The sequence below is a fragment of the Taeniopygia guttata genome, chromosome 2, assembly GCF_048771995.1.
Source record: "Taeniopygia guttata chromosome 2, bTaeGut7.mat, whole genome shotgun sequence".
NCBI lineage: Eukaryota > Metazoa > Chordata > Aves > Passeriformes > Estrildidae > Taeniopygia > Taeniopygia guttata.
This window is the reverse complement of record NC_133026.1, coordinates 48,659,732-48,678,621: the sequence shown is the minus strand read 5'-3', so window position 1 is coordinate 48,678,621 and position 18,890 is coordinate 48,659,732. Positions and strand designations below refer to the sequence as shown.

At 39.5% G+C, this 18,890-nt stretch overlaps 1 protein-coding gene and 1 long non-coding RNA gene across 2 annotated transcripts in view; one reads left to right on the top strand and one right to left on the bottom strand.

The window, feature by feature from the left end:
* Nucleotides 1-1,701, bottom strand: part of LOC140682648 (uncharacterized) — a 31,159-nt gene extending 29,458 nt beyond the window's left edge. Inside the window, exon 1 of the long non-coding RNA XR_012054631.1 lies at nt 1,293-1,701. This is a non-coding gene — a long non-coding RNA (uncharacterized lncRNA). The remainder of the gene's footprint in view (nt 1-1,292) is intronic.
* Nucleotides 1-18,890, top strand: part of ARPP21 (cAMP regulated phosphoprotein 21) — a 372,912-nt gene that overhangs the window by 62,212 nt on the left and 291,810 nt on the right. The window lies entirely within an intron of this gene.

The window sequence follows — 18,890 nt, the reverse complement described above, 5'->3', positions numbered from 1 at the left end:
CTGGCAAGGTCGGTGAGACAGAGAGAGAAAGAAAAAGTGTTTGCAAGGCTTTTGCTCTCAGTGGGGGAAATTAAAGGTGGCTTGTGTTATAAAATATTAAATAGTGATTTAATCAGCAGTGAGATATGTAAGTGAGCTTAATTAGAAATACATATTATTCTTTGACTTTAAAGCACAAAATGAAAAATTAAAGCAATCTTAGAGGATATGTAATCAGCAAGGAATAATATGTTGGAAAATGAGCCTGATGTTGTAATTGGTGTATGCAATTAAAATTAATTAATTTTAGTTAGCATACATGCATGCAAATATGAAATCAACGAATTTCAGATATTAAACTCATAATTATAGTGATACTATTGCCAGAGCTAGTGACAGAGGAATTGACTTTTCAATGGTAAATACTTGCTCTTCACATTTTCTCTTTGCTATCATGTCAGGCTGAAACATAATGATTAAAGCTATTTGATCAGGCATGATTAAAAAAAAATGTTTAGATTCCCCCTCATTTCGACTTGTGCTTCCTAGCTTCTCAGCTGTGTCAGTTATACTCACCTCTGGGGTAACTGCAAGACATTTTTTGATCAAGTGCAATTTGAGTTTAAGAAGTTCCCACCCACTCACTCACTGGTTGATAGACTTTTCCCCTTGGCCCCTGCCAGATTGCTCTCCCTGTCTCTTTGCTAATATAGTCTTGAAGAGATGTGCTGTAAGCCAACCCATGGAATGATCTGCTTTGTGAAAAAAAAAAAAAATCTTCTCTCTACTTTCTCTGCAGATTCTCTAATAACAGTTCACCAAACAAAGTGATTTTCTTCATTTCACCTACAAATAAAACCCTCAATTTTTGCAACAAAATTATTCTAGTGTAAGGAAACTGTACAGAGTAGCAGCCCTCTCAGCTCTGGTCAAAATTTGCTTTAAGTCTTTCCAGTTCCTCACTTTGGAGACTGGCAACATATAAAAGCTCCTGCTTTTCCAAAAGTCATCTAAGGTAACATAGGAGCAATTATAACACTGAATGATTATATTGCTACCAAAACGAATAAAGAGTCTAAAATGCCAGGAATACCAACGACTACAGCTATTATTAAACATTAGAGAGGGTACATTATGCTTTAACATTTTTTGATCCAGTTTAGCCTAGCAATCAGCACCACATTAATCCCTTCAGATTATACATGCAACCAAAACAGAAAGCAGACCCCTGTTGGCTCAAGGTATCATTAAAATAAAAGCTTTTAAAACAGCTTTAAAGTAAACTTCCTTGTTCTCCCATGGTACTAACGTACCTGTAAGAAGAATTCAAGGACATTCGCTAAGAGAGATGGAAAGGAAAGATGTGCTGATGAGTGAAAAGGAGGGCAGAGCTCCCCTGCTTCAGTCTCTGCATACCTGCATAACCAGCACGCTGTATTCCACCATGTCTTTATCATTTACTCCAATATTCTTTCCTGTTCTGGCAGCGGTCTTTTCACTGAAAATATGTTTCATTACTAAAGTCTCCAGGTATTTAAAAGCAGGCATTTCTCATATGGGGTATCTTGCCCAGGTTACAGGAGCAAGGTGCATGGAGAGGATGCAGTAATCCCTGAGGGGCAATTAGGCAGGTATTGCTGCCAGTACACCTTTGTGCTCAGCCTGTCGATTTGGTGAGGAGAGATGAAGCTGCATTTATTCTGGCTTCTTCTGCATATTTCAGGTACCTGTAGATTTTTCTTTTGACATATCCCTTCCCTCTCATTTGCACTGTAGCCTGTTAGCATGCACACTGTATGCTAAATGCAAATTAATGTATTGAACGAATGATAATTAGGTGATGTAGGTAATGTGTGCAGAAAGATCATGTTTGTGTAAAAATGGAACCTGAGCAGAGTTATACAATCACCAGGAAAATGCCTGCTTTGTCTAAGCATTGCCACTTTTATCTGCTGCATGCAATAGCAACAGGAATCAAAGCAGCTAACTTTCCATCGTCTCAGGACAAAGGTGCCTGTTTGATTCAGCTTCAAGGGCTGCATGCACAATCAGACCCCTGGAGATACTGAAAGGCAGGAACCAGAGAGATGCTTCAACAAAGTTCATAGGGAGGAAGCTGCCTGCATGGAAAGAAAAAGACTGAGAAAGGAAATAAAAAATGGAATGGGACATGAATACACTCTGAGGTCACAGAAAGGTCTAAAAGGGGAAGAAGATATTCAGAAAGACACTTAGAATGGAAATATAGTTGCTGTTAAAACCAAACAGAGACATTATTTAGGTTTAATGAAGCTGAATTTAATCAAGAAGGAATTGAACAAACTGTTTGATGGTTGCACATTGTAATGTAACAACACGGTGTGACAGTTTTGCAAAATGGTGCAAATGCTGTCCCTGCCCCCACAGGGATGGAGGTGGAGCAGGCAGCCTGCACAGTGGCCCAGCTCCTTCCTGTGTTAGGAGGGGTCAAGTCTCTAGAGCCCTCTTTTTCTGGCAAGTGTAGATCTCAGGTGCTGGAATGGCAGGGGAAAGGACTGCCTTGGGGTGCTGTGCAGCAGCCAGCTAAAAGTGAGAAGAGTCAAACTGGGAGCAGCTGGATGATTACATCTCCTTTATTCATTGGGCCACTGCTTTCTCAAAGGATCTTCTGCATATTTTCTCCCAGATGTATGCCTCAGCTCTGCTGGCCACATGGCAAATATCAAGCATGGTCAGCCCAAATTCTCTGTAGATAACTGTGCCTCTGCGTATATGCTTGCACTGCACAGTCCCTGCTTCCACAGGTTTGGAGGAGCAGACATCCAACAGGCTGTGTGACACCCTGGCCACACCTGCTGTCACCTCTCCCACCAGAGACTTACTCATAGCAAGTGCTCAAAAAGTAGGGAAATGCAAAAGTAAATACACAGCTGAAGTTTTTGGGGTCAAACCTCTGACTTTGGGGACTGCTTTGTTTCTCACTAGCGATTCTGCAGCTTCCTTTATTTATACTTGCTGCTCCGCTTCTCACAGTGTGGCTCTTGGCATGCTGATATAAGGTGCTGAAAAACTACATTCATCTATGGCTTCCACACATCCTACTTCCTGCAAGGCTGGAGTGCAAAGAGAGTGATTTAAGGGCAGGGACAGCAATTCAATCACGCTGACACTGAGGCTCTGCTGCTCTGCTCTCTGAGCCTGGCTATCTGTCCAGTGCTCCATGCCACTGGAGCCTCCAGTGCAGGCTGGCATGACACTACTGTTTGCTTTTGCCTTTTGGCAGAATAGTGTGTCTCAGAGAAAAACATGAGTGTCTGAGGAGGTGTGTGCTTGCAACATATTTCTGTGGCAGTAGATTTTGCTGATGCACACATGAAGAGAGACTGGAGTATGTGGCACAGTGGCCATGAAATTTGAATGAAAGGAAGAAGAGATAAAAATTTAACTTATTGTCTTGCTATTTGGGCAACAGATATAAAGAAGTTAGTGATTTTGTTGTCCATGTCCATGACTGGCCATACAGTCATCCTGATCTACTGAAATTTCACTTGAACGTGGCAGAAGGTACCAGCACAGCTAAGATACAGGTTTTGTTTTCTTTTTTTCTGAGTGAGTGAAAACAAAAGGACTGAACGCTGCTGCTTTAGAATGCAGATGTATTACTCTCATCAAATTTTATTACCAAATTTGGAGGTAAAGTTATGGCAGGCCATTATTTTAGTTTTATACCCTGATAACTTTTGCATGGTTCTTTAGGAAGGAATGCTTTTAAAGTCACCTTATTTTGCCCCCTTTTCCATCAACAACTGTTGTTGGTAGTTGCAGTAAAAACAAATTCTGATGTGTGAAAATAACATGCTCTGTTTGCTTTTCAACATGGAGAGATTAAAGGAAATAGTGTGATAATTATTAATTCTGCTCTTTTAAGTGAATCTACACATTTTTCATCTGTCCCCACTCATTTTCCTGAAAAAGACATTTTTCTTTTTATCTCATTTTTGTCTGATAGCTATATCCTGAGATTGGAAATTCCTGTCCTGTTCCTCCAACCAAAGCATAAAATAAATGCAAGCAACATAATCTTGAATTCATATGAATACCTGAGGAAGGAAGAGATGGGTCACTCTAACATCATAGCCTTTGATGAGAGCAGTACTATAATTTGATCAAAAGGACTAAGCTTTGCTTAAAATTTTCTGACTCACTGAATTTTTTTGTTGGGTATTGAAATTAAAGCTATGAACAGAAACTACTTTATTGCTTGCATTACATTGTGTTGTGATCAGTCATCAGGGAATTTAATCATCACCTTCTAATGTTAGGAAAAAAAGAATATTTAAAGGCAGAGTATGGTGACATCAGTTCAGTGGTATTTTAGGAACCTATCTGCTTTGCCTGCTGCAGAAATTTTGTGTCTCAACTTTATGCTTAAGACCCTCTTGCCATAAGTGGGAGTGAGGTTTTGGAGATAATAGAAAATTGCTATTGAACCAAATGTGTGTGGCATGAAATAGTGAGGTATTGGCAGAATGACAGGAAGGAAAGTTACATGATTGTACACTTATTCTTTGATCAAATGAGGAAGTAATATGAAATAGATAAATAGAATATGGATTTTGTATCAGTCAGGGATTGAAATGGGCCAGTATTTAATCACATTGAATTGTTGCTTCTCAGAACTTTAAAGAGATGTAATGATGTCACTTTTTAAACATATAGGCTGCAGGAAAAATATGTTTCATTAAGTACTCTTAAATCTTCATTTTGACCCCAGGTAATACTGTAGAACAATGGTGATCATGGATGTTGAAAAGTCAGGCTCCTGCCACTCATAAGATTTTCAAAAATTGGTCAGGTTAATGTGTTTAAATTCAAACTGAATGGATTATTTAATCTGATGCCTCCAGACAAAAAGAAAAAAAGAAAAATGAAAAAAAAAAAAAGAAGATGCCAAGTATGGTGTGACAAAAACTTTTGTTAGTCTCCAGCCTGCATATGCTTAAATTCTTGGTGCTGAATTGCCTTTTAGAGGTTGAACATTCTGAAAGTGATGAGAAGTACAAAGGCAGTTGAAGGTACACAGGTGAAAAGTATATCGCAAAAGGAAACCAAGGATTAACAGGAAATTGCATTCTTAGTACTGGCTGGCTTTAAACTGATCTGTGGGCAAGTTAAATAGTCTTGTGTCATATCCTGTGCCAGGATCCTAAATATTTGCTATAGCCACTGTTGAGGAAAGGATACATGGTTTCTTGACAGGTCTGCATGCCTAACTTGGAATACTTTCCGGTCCATGCTGCTGGAGGCTATTCAGCTTCCCCAGGGCTGGACCAATATGAGCAGGGGGCTACTGGAGTATGAGGGGGTATTCCTCCAGCCAAGGGTTTCCAGAGAACAAGGGCCTTTTCTCTGGGGTGCTCCTTTTCAGCAGATGGGCTTTGGGTCTGAGATAATGCCAACACCATACCTAGGCCAGCAGCTCAGTATGCTGCTGAGTGTCTCAGCAGATGGGTAACAGGAGAGACTCAAAGAACACCTGGAAGCTTTTCATTTGGCACAGTGCGTTTTAAATCAAAGCTGTAGATGTGTAGGGCATTTTCAGCTGGCTAAAACAGCTGTAGACACCAGATCCTCAGCTGGGCATCTACAGACTGACCTTTCTGACTTACTGCAATCCTTCAGGCTGAAACTCCAAACTGACCATCTCAAATCTCATTTAAGAGCCTTAGAAGCCTCAGGTTGACTTAACATGCACCAAACAATAGCAATAAATTTCTGGAGAATCAAGGAAAGTGTACAAAGAACTTCTACACCTGGCAAGATTTATTTTATATCTATCATTATCAAATGCAAAGCTTGCAACTCATCCCTTTTTTCCAGTTTCTTGTTATTTACTTGCAATTTTACCAAACTTCAGCAAGTTGGGCAAACAGTTTTTGTGCTTGGTGTCTGCCTTAGACTGATGATTTGATTATATTGCTGATACTTTTTTTCTGCCTCATGATATTTAAAGGAGCTTTATATACCTTTTCTCATTCTCGGGTTTTAACACTTATGTTTCTGTTTAAAGCTCAGAATTGTTGGACTGTTACTATTTTGTGCTGAAAGAATGAAAGGAAAGCCTTTCACTGTCATTTGAAGGTTAATTGGTGTGTTCTTTGGGGCATTCATCTTGGGACAGCAATACCCAGATGACAAAAGAAAAATGTGTTTCATCCAAGGCACTGACCTGGCAAAACAATGGCCTTTGATTGGACTGAGAATTCAGTGTGATTTCTTTGCTTCTTTGAAACAAAGGGAGAAGCCTCCAACTGCAATGCAGATTCCTTCTCCTGACCCACCTCAAAGATCACATGCAACTTTGCTCATACCCTTGTGCCCATTTATCACTGTGGATCTGATCACTGCCAGCAGTTGTGGTCTTTAATCTGATAAATCTGACAGGAGATGCTTATGCATACCATTAGGAAGGCAATATTCCATATGCTCTCTAATTGGTTTGAATTTATCCTATTATTTCAGCATTTAAATGTTGCTGAACGTAATTTAGATGTGTCAGGCTCATAAAGTGTAGGCTCTGGTGGGAGTTCATTATTGAAAAAAGATGCATCCAGCAAGGCTTTTTCTGGCTCCAGGCCCAAGCCCTCAGCATTTGCTTACCTCACGTGTAGCTTTTGTCTGCTAGCTATTCTCCTACAACCATGCTGAAGTAGTCGCTGACATATTCTTTTTATTGCTTCCCCTCTAGTATTTATTCTTTTCCATCTCTCAGGGTGTGTATATAATTTGTTGATTTAACAGAGTGATGGCTCATTCAGAATGAGTGTGGTTGGCAAAACAAGGGTAAACAAAACATGCTTTTGTGAGATGCTGGAAAATGTGAACATCATCCTCCATATTAGTGACTGCCTGGCTAATGACAGTCAATACCTTCTAATCTGGGTGTTGTGGCCAGTGCTACCATCCACTTATTTAAACTGATGAAAGATGAGCTCGTTCTTCATCTTATGGGAGTGCTCAGCCAGTGGACATGGCAAACACTTAGAGCTTTTCTTATTTTTATAATCTCATTTGATCTCTAATGGGAAAATTTGGAAGGCAGTATGAAAGTTTGAGGCTGCATAGCTTTTTGACTTCTGTAACTGTAAAAGCCCCTCTGAAGAACATCTTGAGCTCCATGGCAGAACATGCGTGAAAGCATGCTAATACCTCCAACAGATGTGCACTCTCATGGCACAGTAGATAATGAATGATTTAAACTCCAAGGAATTTAATTTTCGTCACTCATCTCAGCAAGAAAAGGTTTTATATGGTTGTCTTACAAACATTAGTAAGCAGAATTCAATCTACTGCTTCACTTTAAGAAGCAAAAATATTTATACCCACCCTACTTTATATAACCTACTCCTTTTCCAAGGTGCAGGCATTTTGTAATGGCTTATGGTCCTGCTTTAATGACAGCCTTAGTCTCGCAAAGAGGAATAATTTTACCTCTAGGCAGATTCCTCATTCCAACAGCTTTGTGCAGTTTCTTTATGACATCTCCACAAAGCAGGAAGGCCAACAATGTCTTTTAACCACAAAGAAATAAGAAAAGGCTTACGGGTGAGGTATGACTTTATTATTAGACTTGCACCAAAATAAAAAAAATAGGCAAGCACGTGACTCACAGGCTGCCTCGCTTGTGTTGACCATCTGATTCGATGAGAAGATGTCTACAAGAGATTTGTTGTAGACATCTACAAAACAGTGACCTCGCAGATGCATATGAAATAGGGCGACTAAAACTTGCAAGCATGTTACGGGCCTCACACCTCACACATTTTTCTCACATTTTTCATTGGGTTAGGCTTGTGATGTGGGCAGGAAAGAACTCTCTCTGGATGTTGAGAGGCAGTGTCTAACATACATTCTGCCTTAACACATACTGTCTTGGTGTCACATTCACAAAACAAACTGCCAGTGTTACACCCCTTTTAACTATTCCTGCATGTGCATTTTGGAGGTGACCCTGAATTTCTTTTCATCACTCTTAGTGAAGCCCCTAGTTCAAGTACACTAAGTTGAATTTCTTGAGGGTGTGGCAGATGGTGGTGTTCTCCATCCTTTAACATGCCTGCCTGCACCAGTTATAGATGGATATGGAGTCTGAAAATCCTTGTTCTCTGGGCAAAGTGGGGTTAGCAGTTAGAGAGACTAGGTACAAAACAGGCTTGTTAGAATTAACATAGTATATTTTCATTTATGTAGAGTTCAAAGCATATATATTATGAAGTTATAATAATAAAATCCTTTCTATATATTTATTCTTATTCTGAAAGGTTTGGTATAATATACTGCCTGCTGACCTCCATCTCTAGGAAAAATTGAATAGAATTCCTTGCTGAACCTCCTTTTTCTCTCTTTTTCCCATCTCTTACAGCATGACTCACTGTTGTCAATTGACATTCTTGTTGGTAACTTACTCTCTTCTCTGGCTTGAGGCTCTGTAACTGTTAAATAACTTCTCATACTGTGCTTAATAACAGAAAACCATTTTCATATCTAGGTAGACAGATATTTCCAAACTGGTGGCCCAGACAAATCCTTTGAAGATAAATCTTTGAAGCTGTTCACCTGAGGTGTTTTATCCTTGCATTTTTATGCTAATTTGCCCTTTTTTTTTTTTTTTTTTCCCACAGAGAATTTAACTACTCCTGTCCTTTAGTTTAAGTCTGGCCACAGAGGTGGGACAATATCACAAAGACAAACCCATGATAAAATTTTCCACACTACATTACTGCACTACTTACAGTGAGGGAAGATTTTCTATCAGTCTACAGTTTACTGGAGACTTTCTACCAGTCTCCAGGATATATAAATGTCTTTTCTTTATATAGAATCATGGAACCATTTATATTCAACTCTAAACTATATCCCCAAGTGCTGCATCTACAGATTTTTTGACTACTTCCACTGATGGTGATCCTACCATTTTCCTTGGAAGCTTGTTCCAATGCTTAATAACCCTTTAAATGAAGTAATTTTTCCTAATATCTAATTTAAACCTCCTTTGTTGCAACTTGAAGCCATTTCCTCTTGTTCTGTTACTTGTTACCTGAGAGAGCAGACTGACACTTGCCTCACTACAACTCTCAGGTTGTTGTACAGAGTGATAAGGCCCTCCTGAGCCTCCTCTTCACTACTCCTTCTGTCACTCCTCCTAAGACTTGTGCTCCAGACCCTTAACGAGCTTTGTTACCCTTCTCTGGACACAGTTCAGCACCTCAAGGTCTTTCTTATGGGGAAGGGCTCAAACTGAACACAGCACTTGAGGTGTGGCCTCAGCAATGCTGAGTACAGTGGGATGATCCCTTGCCCTAGCACTCCTGGCCACAGTTGCTGATATCAGCCACATGCCATTGGACTTCTTGTCTGTCTGGGGAATGTAACCAAAAGCAACATCTGATCTCCATTTGAAAATAACTTTTGTTTCACATCTTTTATCCTTATATAATGTTTTTGTCTTTGACCGATCAATTTAATCTGCCTCATGAAAACGGCTTTTTTTTTTTTTTCAATTTATTAGAATGAAGTGCATTTCTTTTCAAATTCATATCACAGAGCACCACCACCATCACCATTTGAACACCATATTTATGAAAGCTTTTCTTTCTTGTAGTTCACTTGGACACATAATCAGATGGGGTTTTTTTTATTATTTTTATTTCTAAGAGATAGATGCATTGAACAATGTGCAGATGCCATCAACCTGGCAAGTGGTATCAGAGGTCACAAGGAGATAGATGCTGGAACAACTTATATTTTCTTCTCCCTGGATAAAAATTCCTTCTTCCAGTGGCGATATATATGTCAGTATATGCAAGTAGGACATACACTTGCAACTAACTGGTTCTGATGCATGGGAAGTGAGTGGTAATAATGACTGATTTTTAAATAGTTATATATAGCAGAATTTGAAAACCTATTGACCTGTGGGATATGCTGACTGCTGAAGAATGAAAGGAATTTTTCCTTGGCCAAGGGGCATGGTCTGCGCTGCAAACAGTGTGAACTGATTTTGACACAAGGAAATGGCTGTAAAAAACAGAAAGCTTCTCTCAATAGCAACAGGCTGATCACAATAGTCCAGGCTCAGTAAGGAATTCAAAAGTCACTAAGATAATGAATGGCTTTAAATGGGAGAAAGGAATATTTGTATTTACAAGGAACTGCAATGTATTTTTCAGTTTCAATTAATCACTGTTATTGTTTAAATGTCTCAGGGACATTAGGGAAAAAAGATGAACTTTGTTTTTGGAATTTTAATAGCATTTTAAAATCTCCATAACAGCCACAAACAGAGTACACTGTCTTGTCTATCAAACTGATAGTTAGATCAGCAAAAGAGTGGATAGCCAGGGAACAATACCCACTTGACTGACAGGTGCCTGCAAACTCTTTTGACTATACAGGCAGAAAAAGGAAAAACTAAAATATTTTCTAATTCTTTAGGGCAAGGACAGTAGAGAATTTGGAGGTTTTATTTGTAGTAGGATGATGCAAAGGAAGCTCATCTTAAACAGTGAAAGATGAGGGAGATTTTTTTCCCAAGCACCTCCAGGCAGTTTCACCTCTTACATATTCCAAGCATGTATTTGTGCACACTTAATCCAGATTCACCCATGGCAGAAGGGACAGCCTCCTAAAGAGCACTTTGTTTCCTCATCAGCTTTTACCTGTGAGGTTCAATGACAGTCAGGTTTGTGGAACATGAGTACAGATGTGAAAAACAAAGGACCACCTAATCTTTCTGAGTGTACTGGCATTCCCAATACACTGCGTGTGTGGCAAAATGCTTTTTCTAAATGTCATGAAATGGCTGTTGGAGCTCTGAGGTCCCATAAGTGGCTGCACAGCTCTCAGGCAATGCTGTATATTGTGGTGCTTGTGTCTCTTTTCAGCTATACTGTTAAACACATTTAACTCTGCAATGCAGCACAGGAGAGAATTTAACCAAAATGGGTATATTCAGGCAGCTTCATCTTCAAATAGTTTTAAATAAAAAATGAGGCTCTAAGTATTTTGATTTTGCTTGGTCCCAAAGCAAATAATTTATACAATCACTAGTATTGCAACTTTTCATAACCAGCATAAGGCAAGTAGGAGCTGATTGAAGTTTTTTTCAATATTAGTTCCATTTCCTAAAACCCAAAACCTCCAAAAGCTGGCAAATCTTGTATAACCTCTAGACTTGTAACAAGCAGGTTCACAGTGTTTGAAGGGTTTAGCTATATGACATACATATGAAAATCTAGAATACTTGAGTCATGTTGTTCCAATCAGATACTGTGTTTTTTAATGCAGCCAGCTGAAAGACCACAAAGTTAGGAATAGACACATGTACACCATATGTACTGAAATCACCAAATTTGTGAAATGCATGCCTCTGACTGTGAGCAAAGAGACACACACAAAGCGCAGTGCGACACTACATGCAGAAAGATTGGATTTAATAATGGTTTGGGTGTGTCTGTGACACTACCTCTCATAATGTGTACATGCTAGCAACACACCATTCTGCTCCAAATATTCAGTCCATGTATAAAACATGTGTATAGTCCTTTATCTGCTGAGAAATGGAGTCATGAACAGGACTATGGAGGTGATATTCCCTTTGTTATATAGCACCTGTGAAATTGTTCCTGTTGTTCAAAGAAAGGTTAAAAAGTGCAACTCAAATTTCCATCTATTCATATCTACAAAAGGAGCACCAAGAATACAGTTGCAAGTAAAGCAGGAAAAAAGACAAGACCAAAGGTGATTTTTCAGGGGTACAGATTACCAAGAAATGCATACTTTAGAAAAAGTTTCATCAAAGTTAAAGACCCTTATTATTTTTGTGCTACAACCACGAAGCTTTGGGCTTGGTTTCAAGAAGTACAGGGTGAAAATCAATGTGATGCAGGAGGTCATACAAGTGGCTCTCTGTAGTCCCATCTAGCCTTAAAACCTCAGGGCTCAAGGATTTTCCAAGTGCAGTGTGTGCAAACAGATGTAATATTATTGATATTGCTTCCTGCATTCCTTTCTGCTGTCATGAATAAATACCTCCCTCACTGAGGATTTCTCAATGCAATTGAATAGGAGTTTATTTTGTGAATATCTTTAGAAGTGACAGCTACTGTTTGATTCCCACTGGGAAGCTGCGGCCACCCCCGTTCTGCCTGAACAGAGGGCAGAGGGTCCAGCCCAGGGGCTTGCAAGATATCAGCCTGGTACATGACTAGATTTGTATTTTTGTGGGAGTAGAATATGGAATTTCACATAGGGGGAGGAAAAATGTGTCTTGGAGAAGTTGTTTCATAGTGTATCTTGGTCTCCTGGGAAGTGTAGGTTGGGAAGTGAGCATTAGTTCTCCGGCATATGAATTTATAGCCTGTCAAAGATAAAAGAAAGATGCAATATATAACAGCCTTAAGCTCGCTAATTATACGTCAGTGTGATTACTGCATCTCTCTCTCTCTCTCTAAGCAGCCTTTGACACACTTTGGTATGTGTGTCACCATGCAGGTGCTCGGTTTTGTATGTGCATTGCTGTGTGGCAGGCAAAACAGGGACTTGCATGTCCTCAGGTCACTTTTTTGCATTGTACAATTTTCACCTGGGGACACCTAAGGACATAATATGGCACCCAACTTCGGAACATAATCCTGTAAGAGCTGCGATATAAAGCATACAGCGAAGTTAAGTGTGAAGTTAATTACCTTGCTGGGGCTTACACCAGACTTAATGTTGGCAAGCTAAACTGGGCCAAGGTGAGCTACGGATGGGATCGTGACAGAATCACAACTGCTGTTTTACTCAGCAGTAAAAGTAATAAGAGTCAAACCGCTGACACAACTGTCAGTATCCTATTTTCTGAACCACACTGGAGGAGAAAGAAATAGAGAATGAGATGGCTATAAATGGACTGATGGATTAAATATGGTCCTGGATTGAAATGCAGGTTTTCCTTTTCTGCAGGTGTAGTTCTTGTTAACAATTTGCTGCTTCAAAACTGTCAGAGTTTTGATGAAGGAGTGCACACATGTTAAGCAGATTTCCAGAGAGTGTTTACTCAGGAAAGCTTACTGTTTTGCTACGAGGCCCTAGGTCACTTGGAGGACTGTGAAGCAAAGAATTTTGGAGGACTGTTTTGAAGGATTCAATTTCCTATCTTCTAGAATAACTATTACAATCACACAAATATATATATATTTATATACATTTCCCTTATGTGCAAGCTCTTACATTTCTGAATTGCAGTTTCAAATGATACAACAGTATTTTTGGAAATAAGTGTTTTCCCTCAAGCTACAGTTTCCAATTCTTGCCCAGCTCTAGATTTGCAGGATGTCTGTGGGTGAAAGTGAGAACTAGGAGTCGAGGGAAGAGTTTCTGAGAAGTAGGTTATCCAGGGAGGACCATATTGGATTAACTGAAGTGTGGACAAAGACTTCAGCAATAAGGATATTTTTGGATGGTGATACAAGATGACTCTAAACTCAGTGAGATCTTAACTAAGTGAAGACTTTTTCTCTGAAGGGGCAAAATGTTTCTCTTCACTCCTCCCACTCTGTTAAGCAATACACTTTAGCTCCTCCTTCAAACAATGAATTTAGGTTCCTGTCTTTCATGTGCTCATCCACCGCTTAAGAACAGTTTCACTGCCTTACAGAATTCTTAATGTCTTCAATGCTATGAGGTTATGTTCTTGCACCATGGTGTGGCTTTGTCTCCTGCATGAATATCACTTATTAAGTCACAAATATACAAGTGTTTACAGAATAATTACCATAATAACTGATATTGTGAGCTGATTCCTAGAGAACTCTGCATTGGTTTCTGCATGTCAGGAAAGGAGGATGAAGAGCCACCTCTTTGCTTACAGTGAACAACCACTTAAGTTGCAAAAATAAATAATATGCAATTCTTCAAAATTGAATGTTCACTTGGATTACTCTGTCATAGAATTGGTTAATGCATAGATATGCCACACCTGGAATGGAAACTAATTACATTTTTGTTGGGAAATGCTTAGTTTTTAGTTGGTACTTATACATAAATGGAAGCCAATGCAGCCTTTTCTGTGTCCCCTCTTAATCTGAACATTGCTCCTACCCTGTGAATACTCCATGTTGTCACTGGAAAAATCACTACATCCTCTTTCTTGAGCTTTGTAAACAAAGGCAGTATCTGTAGTTATTGGACCAGGATGCCCCATCCTTGGAAGTGTTCAAAGTCAGGCTGAATGGAACTTCAAGCAACCTGATCTACTGAAAGATGTCCCTACCCATGGCAGGGGAGTGGGAACTAAATTACCTTTAAGGTCCCTTCCAACACAAACTATTCTATTAATGATTCTATGGTTAATTGTATGAAATCCTAGTATCTGCTTAGACTGCCCTGAGTCTAGTGATGCATGGAGGAAAAATGCTTGCAAAACCTCAGTACTGAGGTCCCCTAAATGACATGAAAAATCTTAATACCGATTTGGTTAACAGTAGTAATCGTAAAGAAATTTACTTTGCCAAGCCTATCTTCAAAGTATTATTTTAAATAAAAGGCTGTATTTCTACTCAGCCAAGCCCATTATTAATTATGTGGATTTGAAGAAATGTGTTCATTGTACAACACTTGATAACAGAGCTCTTCATATATTTCTATATAATGCTGCAATATAATACAGCTATAGTAGTTTTTCACTTGCATGGCTGTCGACAAAGCAAAGTTGCCATTGCCCAGTGTTTCATGAAATTTGAAAATAAGATCCTTTATAAAAAGGAGAGGTGGGGAGGTGTGCTTAGAGGAAGAGTAAGAGAAAGAAAGCCTGCTGCTCTGTTGAGAGAAAATTTCCTTTGTATCTAATGCATTTTCCCAGAACAATGAAAGCTTGCTCTGCAGTCGCCAGAGCTGTGCTCATGGTTCTGAAAGACAGTCCTCTGCATTTGGCATTAATCCTCTCCTCTCACTCTTTTGCTTGGCAATGTTGGAATTTTTCTAACTCCTAAAACTTGAGCCAGCAATCTCTCTCTCCACCCCACCCCAGTTTTGTCTCTGTGCATCAAATTATCATTTTTTAAAAGGCAGTGTGAAGCAAGAAAACATTTGCTTTAGAATTCCATTATATGTGGCATTACCAAGATAGAGTTTAGTGTAAGCTAAAGATTTTAAAGAAAAATTATCTCTAGGATTCATTTGGGAAAAGGAAGATACATAGTTTAGGGGTTTTTATTTTTTTAAAGAAATCTAAATCTATGCTTCCGCCTGTGGAAGAAATATGAGGTAAATGTCTCTGTTTTTAGCCAAAACCTTTTTTGGTGCAAATTGCACATATGGTGTCAAAAAAATACCAACTGAATAAGTGCTGCTTTCATCGAGTTACAGGGCAAAATGGAGAGGAAGAGAAGGAGGTGCAGAAGGAGGGTTTTTAGGCCATGCAAGCAGCAGAGCCAAGAGAGGTGCAAATTGTGTCAATGGAATTTATCTTCCACAAGCATAAGCATAGGCATATCTTGCTTTCAGTGTTGCTATTACAGGAATCTTCCATTTTTCTATGCAGTCATTTCTGTTGCTGTTTATCGTGCATTAATCTAGTGGTGTTCCGCAAGGGAGTAAGATATGTTCATCTCACACAGTGCAATCTCAACCTCAGTGTGTGCTTCCCAAGCTGAGCACTTCGGCTTTGCCTAAATAAGCATAATTAGAATAAAAAAACCTCATAACCATAAAATTAACCATAATAGACAACTTGGTGTGTGTGACTAGATGGCTCCACATTGCATTCTGTTGGCGCCTGTAGCTTGCACCCAGAATGAGCTTTCACAAAGATGGCTTTGTCAGCAGACACCCATGGGAGTGGATATTTGTGCCAATACTCATGTCTTCTTCTCTCTCAGAGTTTGAGAATGAGCATTTCTTTATGCAGTGTGGAAGTGTGCAGGTAGGAAGGAGCTGAAAAGAATACAGTTCTGTGGCTAAAGAAAAAACACCACCCATGTTTTCAGTATTCATTCAGTGTGCATTGCAAGATTTCTCACCAGTGCTGGAAAACTTACTTTATCCTCTAAAAGGAGTGAGCTTTATTTTTTGCAGTCAGAAGCAACAACAACTGAAAAACCTGCAGTACCAGTGTTTGTATCCCCACGGCTCAGCTTGCGTCACTGACACACAGAGAGGCATATTTCAGCCAGAAAGACAAAAGCACATGCAGAGAAGCAATCTTTCCTGATGACATTGGCTACCTGGAAGCTGGCCGGCATACGAGGTGAGCGGGAGGTCATGTTGGCTCCCTTCAGGCTGGCTGGGGAAGGCTTGGCAGGGATTAACTGGCTGCAGCTCTGCTGCCACTTCTGGCCTGAGTGACAATTTGGCAGGGCGCTCAGGTGCAAGAAGCAGAGCAGCAATCTGTTCCCTTCCCCAGCCCTCCTGCCCACAGCAACCTTATTTCTTCTCACTTCAGGCTGCTGCTCCCCCCCTTTATTTGTGTGTGCGAGTGCGTGCACGCCTTTCCCTGTGGAAGTGGCATTTGAAAGACACCAGCGTTTGCTCCATCTGGCTCCTGTATCTGTACTCCTTCTCATGGCAGCACGAATCCAGGATGGATTTCAACAGAAGAATAATGGTCACCATGTTTTCCTTCTGTTTCATACTCTGATGTGTGGGTGGCACCAGGGTCACCCTTACAGCTCCTTGCCTTGAAATGTGCTTGCAAGGACGTGGCAGCTCACTGAAAACTGATAAAAAGCCTTATCAAAATGTTCCGTGGTTAGGCTGCTTGCACCCTTCCACCCATCCTCCCAGCCCCTGACAGGGTGTGGAACGAAAAGCTACGTGGGTGCCCACTGCTGTCAGAAAATGCCAGTTTGCCAAAACCGTAAGGTTTTGCAGAAGTGCAGTTCAGCCCTTCATGTGCAAGGTGTTTTAAGATGCAGAGGGCAGTGAAAGGAGTCTGATGAGGGGGCAGACAGAGAGATTAAAGGGTGACAGACAACAGGGGCCAATATCTGGAGATCACATTCCTTCACCTTGCAGTAGCCAGCATGTGATTTTTTTCAGGCGTGGGAGTATTTCTTCCAAATCCTTTGTCAGATTTTCAGTAAAATCTAGGCATATGTGCATTTGAACTGGGGAAAGGGGGGGGGGGGGAGGGAGAAATGGGAAGCAATTTTGTTCACAAATATTTTTGAAAGATGTCTATTTTTTGCTTCAGCACAGTAAAAAATCTCTGAAGACTTTCTGTATTCCACAGCTTATTTCACATCCTAGCCATGTGAACTATCGTATAACCTAATAGTAAATATGACCATTTACACAAACAGGTATTGTGAAGAAAGGTCTAGCAGAGAGCAGCTAAAATCCATGATGAATAATCAGGAAGCAAACATCATCAGTCAAACACTTGGAACAGCACATTTTTATCATGCAGGTTTTTGCTATTGATATGAATGTAAGAAATAACTGGTTGATGCCCTATTCTTTGATGAGATATTATGCTGAGATTATGTTTTCCAATATAATTTTTATCATGGAAGAACATTTGAATTGGTAGGTGGAGGAGAGAAAATAATTTTGATTTCTTAGCCCTGAGACTATTACATTCCCACTACTGCTTGATTTCACTCTGATCCAAGCCCTTTGTGTCACACCATTTTCAGAATTAAATTATTCAGGAATGTGTCTGAATTAGACTGTAAAACTGCATTATGTTACTCGTTATGTAATTAATAATTGAAATTTCAGTCTTATTAATATTTTCTGACTTGCATTGCGAAGTTAAAATATAATTAACACATCTCCAATCAGTCCTATCTTCTTATTTTGTGCAAGTCATCAGAAGCATAGTGACAGTTCCATTCTATGATAAATCCAGGGGAAAAAATAGGCTTATACCATTCCAAAAGGACAGACTCTGTAGGTATTAAATGGCTAAGATAATTGTTGAGTGCCATTTTATAGGTTGCATTATGCAGAAGAAATGTGCATTTGAATGGGATTTGCAATCAGGCAGAGAAGACGAACACTGGGAAAAAAACCCCATATAACACAGAATCCTATGTATTAGAGGTTAAAACCTTTTTAGGTCATCTGGCCCATCCATGAGATTAAGATATTTTTCTGCTGCACCTGTCTTAATGCATTCCCTGCTACACCTTAGATGCTCCAGTGAGAGACCTATAATATTCTCCCAGGGAATTTATTTCACAACATCATAGACAGCTAGGCTTTTTCTAATATTCATACTACATCTTCTGCCTTTTCTTTCATTCAGTGTACTAAAGAAACGGGGATGTATGCTCCTGGAGATGTAAATAATATTTGACAGGGAGGTCTTCTTGAGAAATAATTTATGTTTTTATTGAAACACAGGACCAATAAGTAATATGTTCTTCCCTTGTGCTCCTCTCTCAAAATTTGCTGATGGTCTCAGTGTATTGAAGGCTTGGGAAAAAAAGCCATGAGAAATTAAAGAAAAAGAAATATTATCAATATACCATAATTTTCTAAAGAGATTTGGTAGGGTTTTGTTGTATACTGTTGATGTTGGATAAAGTTTCAGGGAATAGGACTTCAGCTCTAGGTTTTGCCATAGGTTTTGTGTGCTCCTTTGGAGACATTGTTGGAATATATAAGGAAGTTTCCTTATATATATAATATATAAGGAACATTTCCTACAGCCTTTTTTTTCTATGCCATAAACTGAAAAGGAAAAATTGCTAATTTCAAGTGTTCTGGGCCAAGAAAAAAATATATTCATCATAAAAGTACTGCAGCTAGCTTCAGAAATAATTGGCAGTTAATTTGTTCCCTGCTTTTTGTCTTCCCAGTGGAGTTCAGGCAGCTGAGACCAGACCACGGGTAAGAAATTATCCATGCGGCTTGAAAATGGCAATGCTATTCTGATGGAGGCT